The sequence below is a fragment of the Arvicanthis niloticus genome, chromosome 12, assembly GCF_011762505.2.
Source record: "Arvicanthis niloticus isolate mArvNil1 chromosome 12, mArvNil1.pat.X, whole genome shotgun sequence".
Classification (NCBI taxonomy): Eukaryota; Metazoa; Chordata; class Mammalia; order Rodentia; family Muridae; genus Arvicanthis; species Arvicanthis niloticus.
The window spans coordinates 38,343,580-38,360,169 of NC_047669.1; positions in this window are offsets into that span (position 1 = coordinate 38,343,580).

Consider the following 16,590-nt stretch of genomic DNA (forward strand, 5'->3'; position numbering starts at 1 on the left):
ATGACTGCAATTAGTGCTTTGGATTTTCCTCTTAGCACATTTTTCATTGTGCTTCCTCATAAATGTGAGTATTATGCACCTTCATTTTCACTGAATTCTAGGATGTCTCTCAATTCTTTCTTAGTTTCTGCCTTAATTCAGTAGTCATTCAGTAGAGACTTCATTGGTTTTTATATGTTTTTAGTCATTCTGTTGTTTCTGTTGTGGAAATCCAGCTATGACCTGTAGTCTGTTAGGATACTAGGTCTTATTTCAATTTTCATGTATCTGTTGAGACTTGCTTTTTGGACCAGTAATAGAAGTCATTTGGAGAAAGTTCCATGAGTTCCTGAAAAGAAAATATATTCCTTTGTGTTTAGGTAAAATATTTTGTAGATATGCTACATCCATGTGCGTCATAATGTCTATTAGTCCCACTATTGCTCTGTTTAAGTTTTGTTTGGATGACCTGTCTGCTGGAGTGATTGACGTGGGGTATTATATTCTCCTGCTATTATTGTATAAGTATGCTTTAGAAATATTTCCTTTACATATGTGTTCCCCTTGCATTTGGCTCATAGATTTCAGAATTGAGACATAATCTTGATGAATTTTTTCTTTGACGATTATGAAGTTTCTTCTCCATCTCTTGATTTATTTTGTTTAGAAGTCTATTTTCTTAGATATTAAAATGGCTACACCAGCTTCTTTCTTTGGACCATTTGTTTGAAAATTACTTTTTTCAGCCTTTAACTCTAAACTAATGTCTATCTTTGATTCTGAAGTATACATCCAGTATGCAACAGACTGATTCATCCTGTTTGTGCATCCATTCTTTTAAATTTGCCTTTTCCATAGGAAATTGAATTGATTGATATTGAATAATATCAATGACCAATGATTGTTAGTTCCATTTATTTTATTGCTGTTGTTATAGGTGGTAATGGTTTTGTATATGTGTGTGTAAGTGTGTGTGTGTGTGAGAGAGAGAGAGACAGAGAGAGATAAAGAGTTAGAGAAAAATAAAGATTTTCTCTTCTTTTGTTTCTACTATGAGATTATTTATTATCTGTATTTCTGTAGATGTATTTATCTACCTGGGTTGTAGTCTTTCTTCTACTGTGTTCTGTAGAGCTGGGTTTGTGGATCGATATTGTTTAAATTTGGCTTTATTGTGTTATATATTTGGAGGACTGGTGCAGGGCAACTAGGAGTGCTCAGACTGTAGGATATTGTGTGGTGACCCAGGAATAGTGAGATAGTTGGGAGGTTGGTGGATGGGAAGCTTACCTGGACTTCTCTCATCTATATATTCTTTGTTAGAGATGTGAGTCCCTGTCCTGCTGGAGCCTGTGCTTTTCAGTAGAAAAGCTGATCTCTGGTAGAGCAGGGAGTCTCTGCCCTAGGTGGGGGCTGGGATCTGGCAATAGAAAGGAAGGTCTATAGGGATATGATGGAGAGCAGCTGAGAGAGTGGGATAGTTTGGCAGGGTATCAGTTTACCTGGATTTCTTCTATTCTTCATCTCTGATAAAGCAGAGATTCCCTGCTTTCTTTAGAGGCTGGGGCACAGCAAGTAGGATGGTGTGAGACTGGTAAGAGAGTCAGAGATGGGAGAGTTTAGAGGTGGAGGTAGCCTACTGGAGCGTCTCCAAATCTGCAATGGTCTCAAGTAGAGCTGATATTCTATGTCCCAGTTTGGTCTCCGGAATGGCAACGAGTTTTCACTTAGGTGCTTGGATTGCTGACTAGGAGGTTGTGGGGCTATATGGCTGAAAGTGTCTGAAAATATGAAAACATGGGGAGTTTTGAGGGCTTACAGCCTACCTGAATCTCTCCAAGTCTTGGTCTCTGGTAGGACTCGAGTCTCTTTGCCTGTTGGTTACCTTGGAATTGTAAGGAGGACACTGGACTGGGAATAGAGTGGAGAAATATTGGGGGAATGTGTACGTTTTGGGAGGAGGGAAGCCTACAGAGACTGTGATGTTTATAGTAGAGCAGGTAATCTCAGCCTCAGGCTGGTCTCTGGTATATTTTGGAGCTGAGGTATGGCAATTAGAAAGATGGGAAACTGGGGATACTGTGGCCTGTAGCCAAGAATGAGCAAGGTGCACAGGTAGGCAATATACCTGGACTTCTATAAGTCTGCTTTTTCTCCATAGAGGAAGGAGTATGTACCTCCCATTAGAGGCATAACAAGTAGGAAAGACATGCACTAGAGATAAAGTGGGGGCTATATTGTGATAATGAGAGAGTAAAGAAAGTTGTGGGGAAGGTAGCCTACCTGCACTTTTCCCACCCTTTGGGATTTCTAGTCAACATTACATTTTATTACTATAATATGTTTCCCCAGAACAGCTCTTCAGAATAGACCATATTATTGTATCTTTCCTACGAAATATGTGTCTTTTGTCTTTCACATGGACTCAGTGAATTACCTAACTATCAGCACAAATAGCCTGTAGCTAGAGGCCAGGGTTTCCCCACTATACAAATACCTTTTTCTGTCAGAAACTCTGATTTCCATCTATTTCAAGCTTCTGTGGAAGAGCAGATAGTTTGTATTTCCTTTGCTAAACTCATCTGTATTTCAAACGTTTTAAACAAGGTCATCAGGTTTCTTCAATCTTCTGATCATAGAGACTTGGGTGTCCACTGAAGAAATAAGTAGTAGGTACATGGTGAGCAATATGTGATTGAATAACAGCTGTAGGAGGCATTGCAGTTGTAAAGTACTCCCATCACTTATGTAGCAGTCAGTGTTACAGCAGGTGGATACTGCTCAGTCAAGTGTCCACCCCTTTCTTTTTCCAGAGTCTAGTTTATACTGACAGAAAAATAGTGGTCAGTGGCTGTAATTCTTATAGGCCTTTTATACTGCCAAAATAACTTCCTTGAAGAGGTTTATCTAGTTAAAACTCACATTCAGAGCCTAAGTCAGAATGTGTAGACAATTTTATTCATTTTAGAAAATGATATGAACATGTGTTGAGACAATTGTGTGAATAGTGCTTATATTCTGTGCCCAGATTATCAATAACTTTTCATTTTCAAATGTTCCCTGCTGAAAATTTCCAAGAATCTCATGTCACCATTTTAAAATAGGTGATGTAGTGGGTCTGACCATGAACACAATAATTAATAAATTTCACTAATAACTTAGTAGTCCCATAACATTTGTACAGTCTTTACTAAATGATGGACACAGATATATTTTATCTTAACCAATCTGGAAATCAAATGGATTTAATTCAACCAGATTAGACATTGCATATTCATAGCCCTGAGTCTTCTTGAAGAGCCACTCTTCTATTCAATGCATGCACAGACTCTCTACTGTGTCTTGTAATATAATACATTTTCACTAGTCAGTATAATGTCATCAATATACAAAAACTTGACAAAATTAGCATGGAAGCAAGATAGACTGAAGTCCTGACTCATTGTTCTGGGAGAGATGGGATGAGCACTAAACCATAATTCTGAAGGAGTACCTCCAAGGCCCATTTGTATTATCCCAGCATAAGTGAAACAGCTCTGTGAATCAGTGCTGAGGAAAAGCATTAATAAGCCCTAAAAAAGATGGGCAGAGTAAAGGGAGGGTTACATGTTTTTCTAGTACCTGAGTAGTATTATTCATCACAGTATGAAGTAAAAGCATTGCTTTATATAAGCCCTTATTGTCAACACTGACTCTGCAGGCTCCATTCAGCTTTTGTCACTAGGAAAATTAGCCTATTGTAGCCACAATAAGGAGATTATAAAACTTTAGCGTGCCCTAATGATTTCTCCTATGCTGATATGTCTGTCCTGAAGCATATACCATTGTATTTGAGACTCCATAGAGGTGAGGAAGATAAAAATATTCTTAGATACTGCTTTTACTACCTAAACTTTAAATCAATAGTCTCTCACAGAGGTTATGTATTATGTTTCTTAATAGAATATTCATCCTCAATGTATCCTTCAAACTGGTGATATTAGTGAGAAAATGTAGTATGAAAGATTCTCCAAGTTTCTAGGCACAATAATATTCGTTTTACATACTGGTCTTACACATTCATCAGCAACTTCTTTAGGATTAGAACATATTCTAAATTTCCACAAGTTATTTTGCTATTTTATCTACACCTAACAAAATGATGGTCTCCTACTTGCTCTTAGGGGAACAATAAAAGATAAATTCCATATGAGACCTTTCATTGACTCCGTGGTTTTTCTCTGGGCAAAGTTTAACCCTGTCCTTAATCATAGGAATCTACTTAGTATAGGGCTAATGTTAAAACATGGAAAAAATCCCAACTCATAATCAAGCGGAATATAAAAAAAGTTAGAACTGTTGTAGACTTCAGTTCCTTCCAGAAACAGAATACAATCATGATAGGTAGCTTATCTCCATTTTCCCTGAAGATGAAATCATGGCATATTCATTATGTAGTTATATCAATAATTATCTAATTTCTATTTATTTTCATTTTTATGTTCAACCTAACCCAATAATATTCACTTCTTCAGATACATGACCACCTCATAGATTATTCTGAAAAAAAAAATCCAGTTTCAGCAAAAAGAAATGTCCAAATTCTCCCGGTATTGAATGGCTCATCCACCAGATCCAAGATTGCACAGGGAGAATTTGCTTAGGTAGTTTACATACCAAAGTGTGTGTGGTCAGGAGAGACAGCCAGCTCAGAGTCTTAACTTGATTAGGTTTGAATGCTTAGCAAAAAGTGCCTTCACCCAGGCCAGCATGAGCCAGGTCTACATTAAAGTACTATAAAATGTCAGTCCCAACTCCGACTCTGACGGACTAAAATCTCTAATTCTCTCATCACTTGTTTCATAGATGGAGTTTAAATATTGGCAAACACATTATGACTGTCCTTGATACTCTCTACTATATAGCTTCAAGAAAAAGGAATATATCCACCAGGCATATTTTATGCTACAAATATTAGTTTGCATATTTGTTTACAACTCTGAACCATTTAAAGAAAATTGATCATTAGCAAAAAAATATATTTTCAGATGCCGTAGTATTTTGAGATTTGGGAATAAATTAGTAGGTAGAATATAATAAAGTAATTGCAATTTGCCTTTCATAAAATAAAACACTTGAAATTGTAGCTGATTGCAAGACATGTTTTAGGTTGAATACTATTGATTGAACTCTAGAATTACAAAAATATTTAAAACTCTGCTAAACAATGTAATTTATGTGTGAAGAAGACTTGAAATAAAGGCTTTAATTTTTTACACTGCTAATTCTCAATTAGTGTTCAGTATTTTATAAATGCGATTTTTTACTTCTTTACTGAGAGTAAACTTATAGGTAATAAAAATAAAATGTTTGATGTTTTCAGTTAAAGGCAATTATGATGAATAGTGCTAATTGTTAACATGAAATGCTAAAGAAATCCCTGGATGTCTATGAAAAATAGATTTGGTAAGGTTAATTCATGTGGCAAGAGACATCTTAATTGTGGGTATTCCATGATGAAGGATCTAGGACTATGCAATATGAAGAAAGTGAGTTGAGAAATGTTGGGGGCTGACTTTTAGCAGAAAGCGGCTATCAGCTTTGCAGTCATCTTGAGCCATATACCCTGACATGTGACTTGGATTACAATAGCTTACAACAGCTGAGCACACTTCGATAATCTTGGTTTAGATACCTTGAGGTTAAAGGTGCGTGAAATTAAAGGTGTGTGAGATTAAAGGTGTGTAATTTAGAAGTGTAAAGATCAAATTTAGAAACAAGACCTTAGGGCATGATTAAAGGTGTAACTTAGAGGTGTGGCTTAGAAGTCGGGCATATAAAAGGCTAGAGGCAGACAGAGAAAGCAATAGATTACTTGACATTAGGTAGAAGACACTTGGCTCTACAGAGAACCAGACACAGCAGAGAGAAGACAGGTAGCAGGGCACTTGGAAGAGAACTTGGAAGAAGTAACTTGGAACTTGGAGGGACTAGGAGCTAGGGCCTAGGCACTAGGAACTCAAGACTTAGGACTTAGACTGAAGAATAAACGGGATTGAATTACACTCTGTCTGGTCTGCATTCTTCAAGTCCATCCTCACTCTCGCTCTTGCTGAACCCCGACCCGCGGACCAGAGCGGCAGCTTGGCCGGGATACAGTGGCTGCCCAAATGTGGGTTGGCCAGGGCCTCAACATTTTGCTTAGGCCGGGACAGTTTTTGGCCGCCCCAACGTGGGGCTAGTGTGGACCCCAACAGAGAAACATATGTTCACCCCTCTCTTTGTTAAGTGCTGCTGCAATGTCACAAGCTACTACTTCTTTCATTTCCCTCTGTCCTTAACTGGATCTGTAAGCCAAAGAAATCCTTCTTTATTTCAGTTGCTTTGGTCACAACAATTTTTATAGGAACAGAATAAAGTATGTAAGACAGAATGAGTTACCTTTGATTTTGTTGTAAACTCACCTATATTTTCAGTACATGAGAACACTAGTTTAATTTTAAAAATGTAATTAGAAAATTTTCTCATTTATACATGTTGCACAAATACTTCCATGTATGTGGCATTTACTAAAATTTTATTTTTCTGACAGGAGTCTGTGAATCATGTTTTGGCTGGCTGCATTTTACTGGAATAATATGATGGGCAAACTTTTACACTACACATTTTGCTCACTAGTTTTGAGATCTTCTCAATAAATAGTTAGACATGTTGATTTGGGGTCTTGGATTAGGTAAGATCAAAACAAAGGATCTTAGGGCAAAATAAAACTTTTCATTCAATGAGATGGAACAGAAGAAATGAAGACATGAAGCCCATTTTCTTCGGTTACTCTGCTCACTGCCCACTGAAGGCTGTTACATTTCCATATCACAGCACAGAGTTTAACAAATAAATAAATGATGATGTAACACTCTATCTAGTAAATTGCTTAAGAAACTAATAAATATGTAGTATTCAAAAAGAAAGTATCTCTATCTTATATCAACATTAAGAGTAATAGAAACCTACAGAACCTTGCATCATGAAAAGATTCTGAAAAGAGATATGATTTTTACATAGAAAATACAGGTAACTATTATTTAAGTGGAAGAGAGAAGATTAAAGAAACATATCAATTCCAAACTCGGTGCTTTTAAAATATTCCTATGAGACAAATACCAATAGAGATAGATTTCATTAATATAATCCAAGCAGGCTGCTTATCAGTACAGGAGTATGAAATAGTAGAGGTTATCAAAGGGTTGAATGAAAGGCAACCCACATCACACAGCATAATGTAATATTTGTTATAGAGTGGTGGGATTTATGCCACAGTCTGAGTTCGCTGAAGGTGGATTCAGAAAGAGATTCATCCAGTCAACTTGGATGAGTCAGTAGAATCAGTTCCAGCACACCAGGACTTGATTTTAAGGTAGCATTTGATTCTAGTTTTCTTCTTTAAAAAATTACTATATTCTGTACCTATTTTTCAAAATTATGTGAGACACAAATGGCATTCTTTGGAGAGATCTTTTTGTAAAATAAATATAAAAACATAAGTCATTTTAAAATTTAGTAGTAGATATCAGAGTGATATTTTATTGCTGTTGCCTGAGAGCAAATGTTTTATAGCTGGTGGTGTTTAGGGAGTGACTTTATTAGAAAGTGCCTGAATTTTTCTGTGATCAAATATATTTTTTTCTTTAATAATGTTATGCTTTGTTAATATTATAGGCAAAAAATTTAAAAACAAATTGTAGACACATGCACACACCCACATGCACACACCCGCATGCATACATCCATGAGCACACAGGCATGCACGTGAGCACACACACACACACACACACACACACACACACACACACACACACGCACATAAGCCTCTGTTTTTATTATTAATTTTCCCAAATGATATCTGATTATTTCCATTTTATTTACAATCTAACAGTTGCCCCACTCCCAACATTCCTCATCCAGTTCCTCCTACCAGCTGTTTCTGAGAGGATGCTCCAGTGGTTCCCCACTCCCTGGGGCCTCAAGTCTTTAAAGGATTAGGCAGGCAGTCCTCGGCTCTGTATGTGTTGGGGGCTTTGTACTACCTCCTGTATGCTGCCTGGTTGGTGGATCAGTATCTGGGAGCTTCCAGGGGTCTGGGTTTGTTAAGATTGCTGGTCTTCCTATTGATTCGCCCTCCTCTTCTGCTTCTTCCATCCTTTCCCTAATTCAACCATAGGGGTCCCCAACTTTACTCCAGTAGTTGATTGTAAGTATCTGTGGTAGGACCTCTCACAGGGCAGCATTGCTAGGCTCTTGTCTGTAAGCATATCATAGCATCAGTAATATTGTCAGGCATCAGTGTCTCTCTATGAGGTGAATCCCAAATTGGGCCTGCCACTGAACCTCCTTTCCTCAGTGTCTTCTCCATTTTTACCCTGCAGTTCTTTTAGAGAGAAACACTTCTGGGTTTGAAATTTTGACTGTATGTTGGTAACAGCATCCCTCCTCTTGAGGTCCTATCAATCTACTGGAGGTAGACTCTATGAGTTCCCTCTCTCTACTGTTTAGCATTTCATCTAAGGCCCCTCCCACTGAGTCCTGAGTGTCTCTCACCTTTTAGGTCTCTGGTACATTCTAGAGGATCTTGTCACTCCCATATTCTGAGGCTGTATATAAACAAACTATAATATTCTAAAAGGACTTTCTCAAATTAATTTAAACAAAATTTGAACTATGGATAAATAATAGGGACATAATCTTGAAATTAGATAATAATGTGTGCAATAAATTTTGAAATGCTAAGCCAATCATGTAAAAAATGCTAAAGTTGGTACATATAAAATACATGGACATTTATTCTCAGAATAAAGATACCACATGTATTTAATCAACTGTACTACTTGGGATTAGTATTAACAAAACTAGCTATCTTGTATACAATTAGTTTTTGATTCCAAAAAATTATCAAAATAATAGTCCTTACATAAAATATGATCATGATAACAAACTAAGGTTACAAACAGATATAGATATGTATATATCAATCAATAACTAACATATAAAATTTAACCATTATTATATGAGGGATAACCTTAGCTCAAGGAATTTAAAATTTTAGAGTTGAGAATTTTTTTTTTGTTAATTCACAGATAAAATAACATATTGTAAGGAGGCATTAATTCTTAATGATCAAGAAGCTTAGAGGATCGCTTTTCCTCACATATAATTACCATTCAGCAAGTAACCTTTCTCAAGTAGCAAATAATACCATTTATTTTTTTAAATTGTGGATAAAAAGTTCTGGCTGATGATTAAAGGACATTAATGAAATGGTGTCTATGAATCTTTGTAGCATCCTTACCTCTCAGGGCCTAATGCCAAGCAATTAATTGTGTGCTTCATTCACATAGCCTTAATATTCCAACTACTCCCTTAATCTTCTGACTAGACTCCAATACGTTATATCCAGGCCAGTGTATTAATAATCTTATACTGACATCATTATATGATTGTTAAAAATACATGCTGAGAAATTAATTTGGTATCAGCAATGACAGCATAATTATGCTTCTCTTCCCATTTAATCAATGTATTCCCCAATCTAGAATTTATAAAATGCTCTTAATTCTACTTCATTTCTTTACTTTTCTCATATTATTTTGAATCAAATCATCTATTATTTATTTCATAGTCACCAGCCAAAAAAAAAATCATCCATTTCACATGGGTATCATCTGAAAATTAATCTATCTATAGTTTTATAATGACAAAATATATCATTCTGTAATTCTATCATCCTGTTATCACTCAGTGATATTGTTCACACTTAGAACCTTATCATCAATTGCTGAAAATTTTAACTGTTAAGAGAATAATATTTCTTGAATTAGTTTTATAATAGATTTTTTATTTTACTATATTTTACTTATTTTAAACACTCAGCACAAATTAGCATATAGGATTTACTGTAATAAATGTATTGGACCATTTCTGTAAAATATGGAAAACAGAAAATACAATGTTTTAAGTCGTGTATCTTCAGGGTTTATTAGGCAACTATATAAATTTAAGGTTTCTAATAGACTAGTTAATAATAGTTGTGACATTGTATATTTATGATATGTAGTTTTAAAGCCTTTAGTCTATGTTTTTCTTCCTATAACTAAATAAATCTAATATGTCTGACACCTAAAGATAACATTTATTAAGTTTAATGAATGATTTTATTTTTACATTTCTGTTGCTGTGATAAAATGTCATGACCAATCAAAAACAACTTAGAAAACACCCTGTTTTGACTTGTAATTGTAGAGGGATGGAGTCCATCATAGCAGGAAGACAAGACTACAGACATTCATGACTGCAGGAGGAAGAAGTTGGCAGATTATATTTCGTTCCAACAAAGGTAGTAGAGAGAGAACATAAAGTGGTGCTAGGTTATGTAACCTCATATTAACATAGGTTATGTGACCTCACAATGAATTATTTACACAAAAAAAGTCTTCAACTTCTAAAGATTCAAAAACCTATTCAAACAGCACCACCAATTAAGAACCAAGTGTTTGGACGGGTTAGCCTGTAGTGGTCAATTCTCATTCAAAATATCAAAATAAATTTTAATTTGTACAACCCAACATGGAGATTCAGTATCATACTGTATGTATAGTGTAGGAAACTTCATGTATCAAGGTGACCTCATTAGATACCACTGAATAATGAGTCTTCCAAGATGTTAAACAAACATAATTAAATATATTTATTAGACTCATAACATGAAATACTTTTAAGAATGCTAGTGTACATAAGTCTGGCATCACAAGATATTAGTTCTTTAGACTCGTTTCCTCTAAAATTATTTTTTTTCTTAACTAAGAATATATGCAGTCATATTTATACTTTTACTTTAAATTGTATGAATTTTGAAAATGAATATAGATGTGTAAATAATGACATAACAAACATAAAGAATAGTTCTATAACAGTTTAAAAAAAATAGACAAAGTCCCTCACGTCCCTTGGTAGACAACTCTATTGATTCTTTATTGATTACAGAAAAGTTTATTTCATTTCTGAGAATCACATGCTCAAAAACATATTGGAAGAAGTTTCAAGAATTCCCAAAAGATTATAAAATACATCTCTGAAATTGATCATGAAGAAATATGAGAACAGTTGCTAAATGATATCAGAGCTAAGACAGATAAGGAACTGTTAAGACCGTGTTACTGGCAGAGCATGGACCTCAGAGGAAGGGATGAATGATTTATTTTGCACAGGGGAATTTGGTGAAACAGTATAATGGAGAGGAAAAGTTTGCATTCGAAAGGAGATAGTGGATAATTGATCTATAGGCTCATTTAAAATGAATCTTCAGTGCTAAGAAAATTTCACAGGTAAAATAATACTCTGTATATTCTTCTTCATTAATGTCAGATTGGGTATTTAGATAGAAAATTCTATTTAAAATTGTGAAAGAATGGGGAAATGTTTTCCATAGCTACATCCAATATTTTGAATTAAAATAGTAGTGATAAGTTACTTAGTGAAGATTTGGGGAAGTGAGGACCAAAAAGATCATTAAAGCCCTATATTCATGATGGGTCTGGAACATTAGCCAATGCAGTGGTAGATTGGGTAAAAGACTAAGAGTCTGAGACACTTTTCAAGTATTTGACAGTTTCATTTTCTTAAAAGCACCAAGAATTACAATCTAATGTTCATTGAATAACAGATAAATATTACCAAAACCCTCATTTCTGGATTCAAATCAATTTAGCGTATATAGCAGGGGTAAATATGGCATTGACTATACTATTGACAATCTAAAATAGCAATTCAGTTAAGGATTTATGCATTCTCTTTCAATATTCAAATAAGTGCTTTTACTATTTTATTCATTCTTTCATACTATATATTATTTCAACGATAAAGAAACAATGCATTGCTTATGACATAGCTGGTGTAGTGACCAGGATATGACCATTATTTTATCATATCAATCTTCACAGGTGGCTTAAAGGACAAGTTGACAGTTTGAATATGGTGCAAACAATATAATTTCTTTACCGTAAAACAAATCTTACGTTTGGGAATCTACTTTTAAACATTAAATCTAATTATTTTTCTTAGAAAGAGGCCTCAAAACACATTCAAATGACTGACTTCTCCAAATACACCTTTCAGAAATGACCAAAAGTTCCTTCCCTTTTGGAATGTATAGGAGGCAGAGTAAGACAGCTCTTACTCCCTATCAAAGCCCTCAGCTACTCCTCTGGTATAACAAAAGCAGCAGCAACAAGGAAGGATCCCTGTACATTTTGCACTTGCTAACTCATGATGAGTTGTAATGTATTTTCTTTTATTAATTTTAATTGACATAAAACTGTATCAAAGGGCCAGGCTTACCAAACCGTTACTCCAAACAATCAGGCACCAATTCCAACTGCTAACCCTCAGATATTAACTTTCTAAAATATGAGTGCTGTCAATAATGAAGGGACAAAAATAATTTGAAGAATGCAATAACCCACTAATATCCAAGAGTAGAGACATCAGAATAAGACAAAATATGAAAAGTTTTGCAGTCTTAACACCATCAAAAACATAATGATTACTCTGTAACTGACACTGGTCATTTGGAGATATATAAACTGCATGGCACAGGATTCAAACAAATGTATTGAGAGTGTTTTTCAGATGAAGTCAAATGTATCATAGAACTTACAATGTAGACTAGGTTGAAACTCACTGTCCTCTTGCCTCCACTTCACTGCTGCTGAAATTTACAAGTATGTGCTTTCAGTGTGCCACCATGTTTCAACCCAAATTATGATTTTTAAAATTTGAGCAAAGCGCCATAAAACACAGAGGGAACTCAATGAAATAAATTAATAGCATATTAGACCAAAATAAAATATGTGATATGTTGTAGTATGTAAATTAATAATATAGATAATTGAAGTCAAATTTTAATTATATAATGACAAAACCTCTGGTTTGATTTGCACATTTTGATGGCACTTTATTAATTAAATTTATTTAACATCATACAGTAGTAATTTGAGATATACTGACTCACTCTATTATATATTAGTATACTAACTTTAATTTAAAAATATCTAATTTAATGTGTTGATATTACTCTCAATTTCCTTGAAAATATCTTTCAGGATCTGGAAGCTCTGTGTGCATGGTGAAGTATATATATTTTCTAAAATCCACAACTCTTTGTAAGTACTTGAAGTCCATTGCTAGGTATAAACATCACCACTGTTATGCTAAAAGTACAATACTCACTGTGTTCTTTAGAAGAAAAGTTGCTTACTAAATGGTAAACAGAAGCAACACTATTTGTATCATACTTTGCTGACACAGTAAAACTCTTTTACTCATTTGCTTGATATGTATGGGCTTTTGTCTACATGTATTTCTTTGCACCATGTACACTCATAGTGCCCCTAGGAGCCAGAAGATGGAATCAAGTCCCATAAACTTGGAGTTGCAGATGGTTGTTAGGGGTCATGTGGGTGCTGGTTATTGAACCAGGGTCCTTTGGAAATACAGTTAGGATTTTGCTGTTGTTGTTGTTTGTGGTGGTGGTTTTCAGCTGAGCTATTTCTCCAGGCCCATGAATATATTTGAAAATCTGTGTTTTTAAATATGTATGTATATTTGTATTTAATCAAATGAATAAGATGTTCTCACTTCTTTTTCTGTGTGTGAAGGTGACATTTTATTTCCTGAAAGCCACTGCAATTCCAGTACAGTGACATTGCTCTGATTTGTGCCAACACTTTATGCTTGCTTTAGGATGATGGCTGTGAGTGTCATAAACATAAAAAGAGATAAAAATATGCTACTATGGAAAATAATTTTATGTCTAAGACTCCTCAGCACTCTATAAGAATATGTTTTGTGAAGCATGTCTTGTATACCAAGGCTGAACAAAAACTGTTACATATGTATTTATTTGGTTACAAATTATGATTATAATTTTTTATTTTTAAAAATCATCTTCATTTACAATGACCTAGTCTAAAACCTGAATTTTTTGTAGGTAAATAAAAGTGTAACTATTTAAGAAAATTAAATTTAGGAAGGCATAACATAATTATTAAATATGCTTAATATTTTTGATAAACAACAAGTGACAGATAAAGGAAAGCCAACTTGAATGTGAAAAATGATGTTGAACAATTGTCATCCTACTGTTATTATGAAAACTGTGACTGCCAAATACTAACCCTTTTACTGATATTTAGCAACTTCATTGACTATCCATATATAGTGTTTTGAATGCTTGTGCTGCCTGTGTCATGACTGAGTTCTATAGCTAAGAAAGAAATAGGCAGTGTGGTGAAAATGAGATCTAGAAATGAACATTACAATTGTATATTTCCTAGAAGTTGAGCTAGTTCTCAAGACAGAAGCAAGCTTGTTTTAGTCACACTATTGAATGCCTTAAAAATGCAACTCTTGAAAATGTGAAAAATAAAAATAATAAGTATGGGGTTTGCAAGACAATATCTATTTTCACAGTCCCCATTAACTCAAAAAGTATAATTGAAGGAATGAAGCACACATATCACTCTCTTGTCATTTATGAGAGGACCCAGAGGATAGGTGACCTGAAAAATCTCATTTAGTAGTGCAGATTTGAGAGTCTGAAGATGAGGGTCATGAAGTATGTTCAAAGTAGCAAAACATTTTTGGTAGTCTACGTGAAGAAAGAAATGAGCGAGGTTAAAATTCTAATTCAAACAATTTCTATTCAAGCTCTAGAAAAAGAATTAAAATAACTTGTTTGGAGTTTATGACTACTTGTCGTAAAGGACAAACATGTTGAATTGTAAATGGACCTTTGTTGCATTAATATAAACTGTTATCTCCTGCTAATATATATCTATATATATGAGAATCTCATACAATTCATTGTGATCAAATTAATCACCACCCCATTCATTCCCATTAAAACTGAATCCTTTCTGATTCACCCACACCTGTGTTTTCCCTTACTTTGTGGGTTAAAACTACCCTATCAAATTCCAATTTGTGCTACACTGCCTGGGCAGCTTGGTAAAATTATCAGCACCCATACCCTTAAGGAAGGCTGATCCCTGTATATATTCCAGGTTAAGGGTACCTTTTCTTCTCCATTGCACTATTTTTAGAATTTACTGTGTAGATGATGTAATTTCAGATGAAAAGTTTTATTCTAAGCCATCACAATATTGTAGATGTCTATTAAGAATAATATTGAGGAAACATTTGAATAATTTAATTTTTATTCTATAGTTACATGTGAACATCTGAAATTCAATTTAATAGGATACTTTTAATTACAGATTATACTTGTATTTTAATAGGCTATTCGAATTAACACTAAGTTAAGCATTGTTATCCAAATCAGTTCGGCACAGTTAGAGTTTATACATGACATGAAACTAAAGAACAGTTTAACAAAACCTATACTGCATGTCAATGTAAACTTTCAGTATAAAATTGTATTTCATTATTTTATAATTATGCAAAATAATATCCATCAGAGACATTTCACGCTCATGCACATCGTCTTTAGTTTTGAAATTGAAAAACTGTGTTGTTGTTACTTTTTCCATTTTCTTTTGATTTCTGTTAAATGTAACAAAGGTGAATCTATTATCTGAATAGGGTGCTCTACTATGTCCTCCAGAATTCTGTGGTATGTCTTTTAAAATAGCAGTGTAAGGTTTATTACTTATGAAAAGGAGAGAATTCCTCATCCCAAAATATATCCTTTGTTGCTGCTGCTCTTTTGTTACTTTGTTGAGAAAGAGTTACAATATATAGTCCAGATGGACTAAAACTGAATCATGTGTCCTCTGCCTCCATGGAGCAGAAAGTTGGGATTAGAGGAGTGTACTTTCATTTCTAGCACAGGACCTTTATATATAACATAGAACTATATCTACCCACTGGAAAAATGATAAATATGAGAAAACCTTCTGATCTTCCATTGTGAGAAAACTATCATTCATACAAGAAACAAATGCACAGCCCTTCATGGTGAATCACAAGTAAAAATAAAATCTATGAGGGCCTGGATGGATTGCTCACTGGTTAAGAGCACTGGCTACTCTTCAGAGAATCCAGGTTCAATTCCCAGCACCCACCTGACAGCTTACAACTGTCTGTAACTACAGTTCTTTGAAGTACAACACCTCAGAAATAAACCAATGTAAGCAAAATAGCAATGAATATAATCTTTCAAAAAATCTCAATGGAATAGATTCACTGAGAGCAAATGTCCCTTTAACATCTCCCTATACATTGTAAACAATTAGATTTCTAGGTATCTTTGCACAATCATTCCCACTTAACACCTAATTCAATAAAAGCAGTATTCAGATGATCTCATACAAGTATAATGGAACTGAAAGCTTAATATTATCTAGTGATTGCATAGCCATCTCACTTCATAGCACAATGTCTTACTCAGTGTTTATGTTATTAATGCTATAAATCATACCAATTGCATACAAATATAACATAAATATGCACACAGACTTTATAATATTTGATTACTAGAATAAAAGAATGGGTTACTGACATGCATTTCTTATTTTGCGTTTAGTATTGTTTTTTGAGTATACTTCTTTTATAAATAGCTTA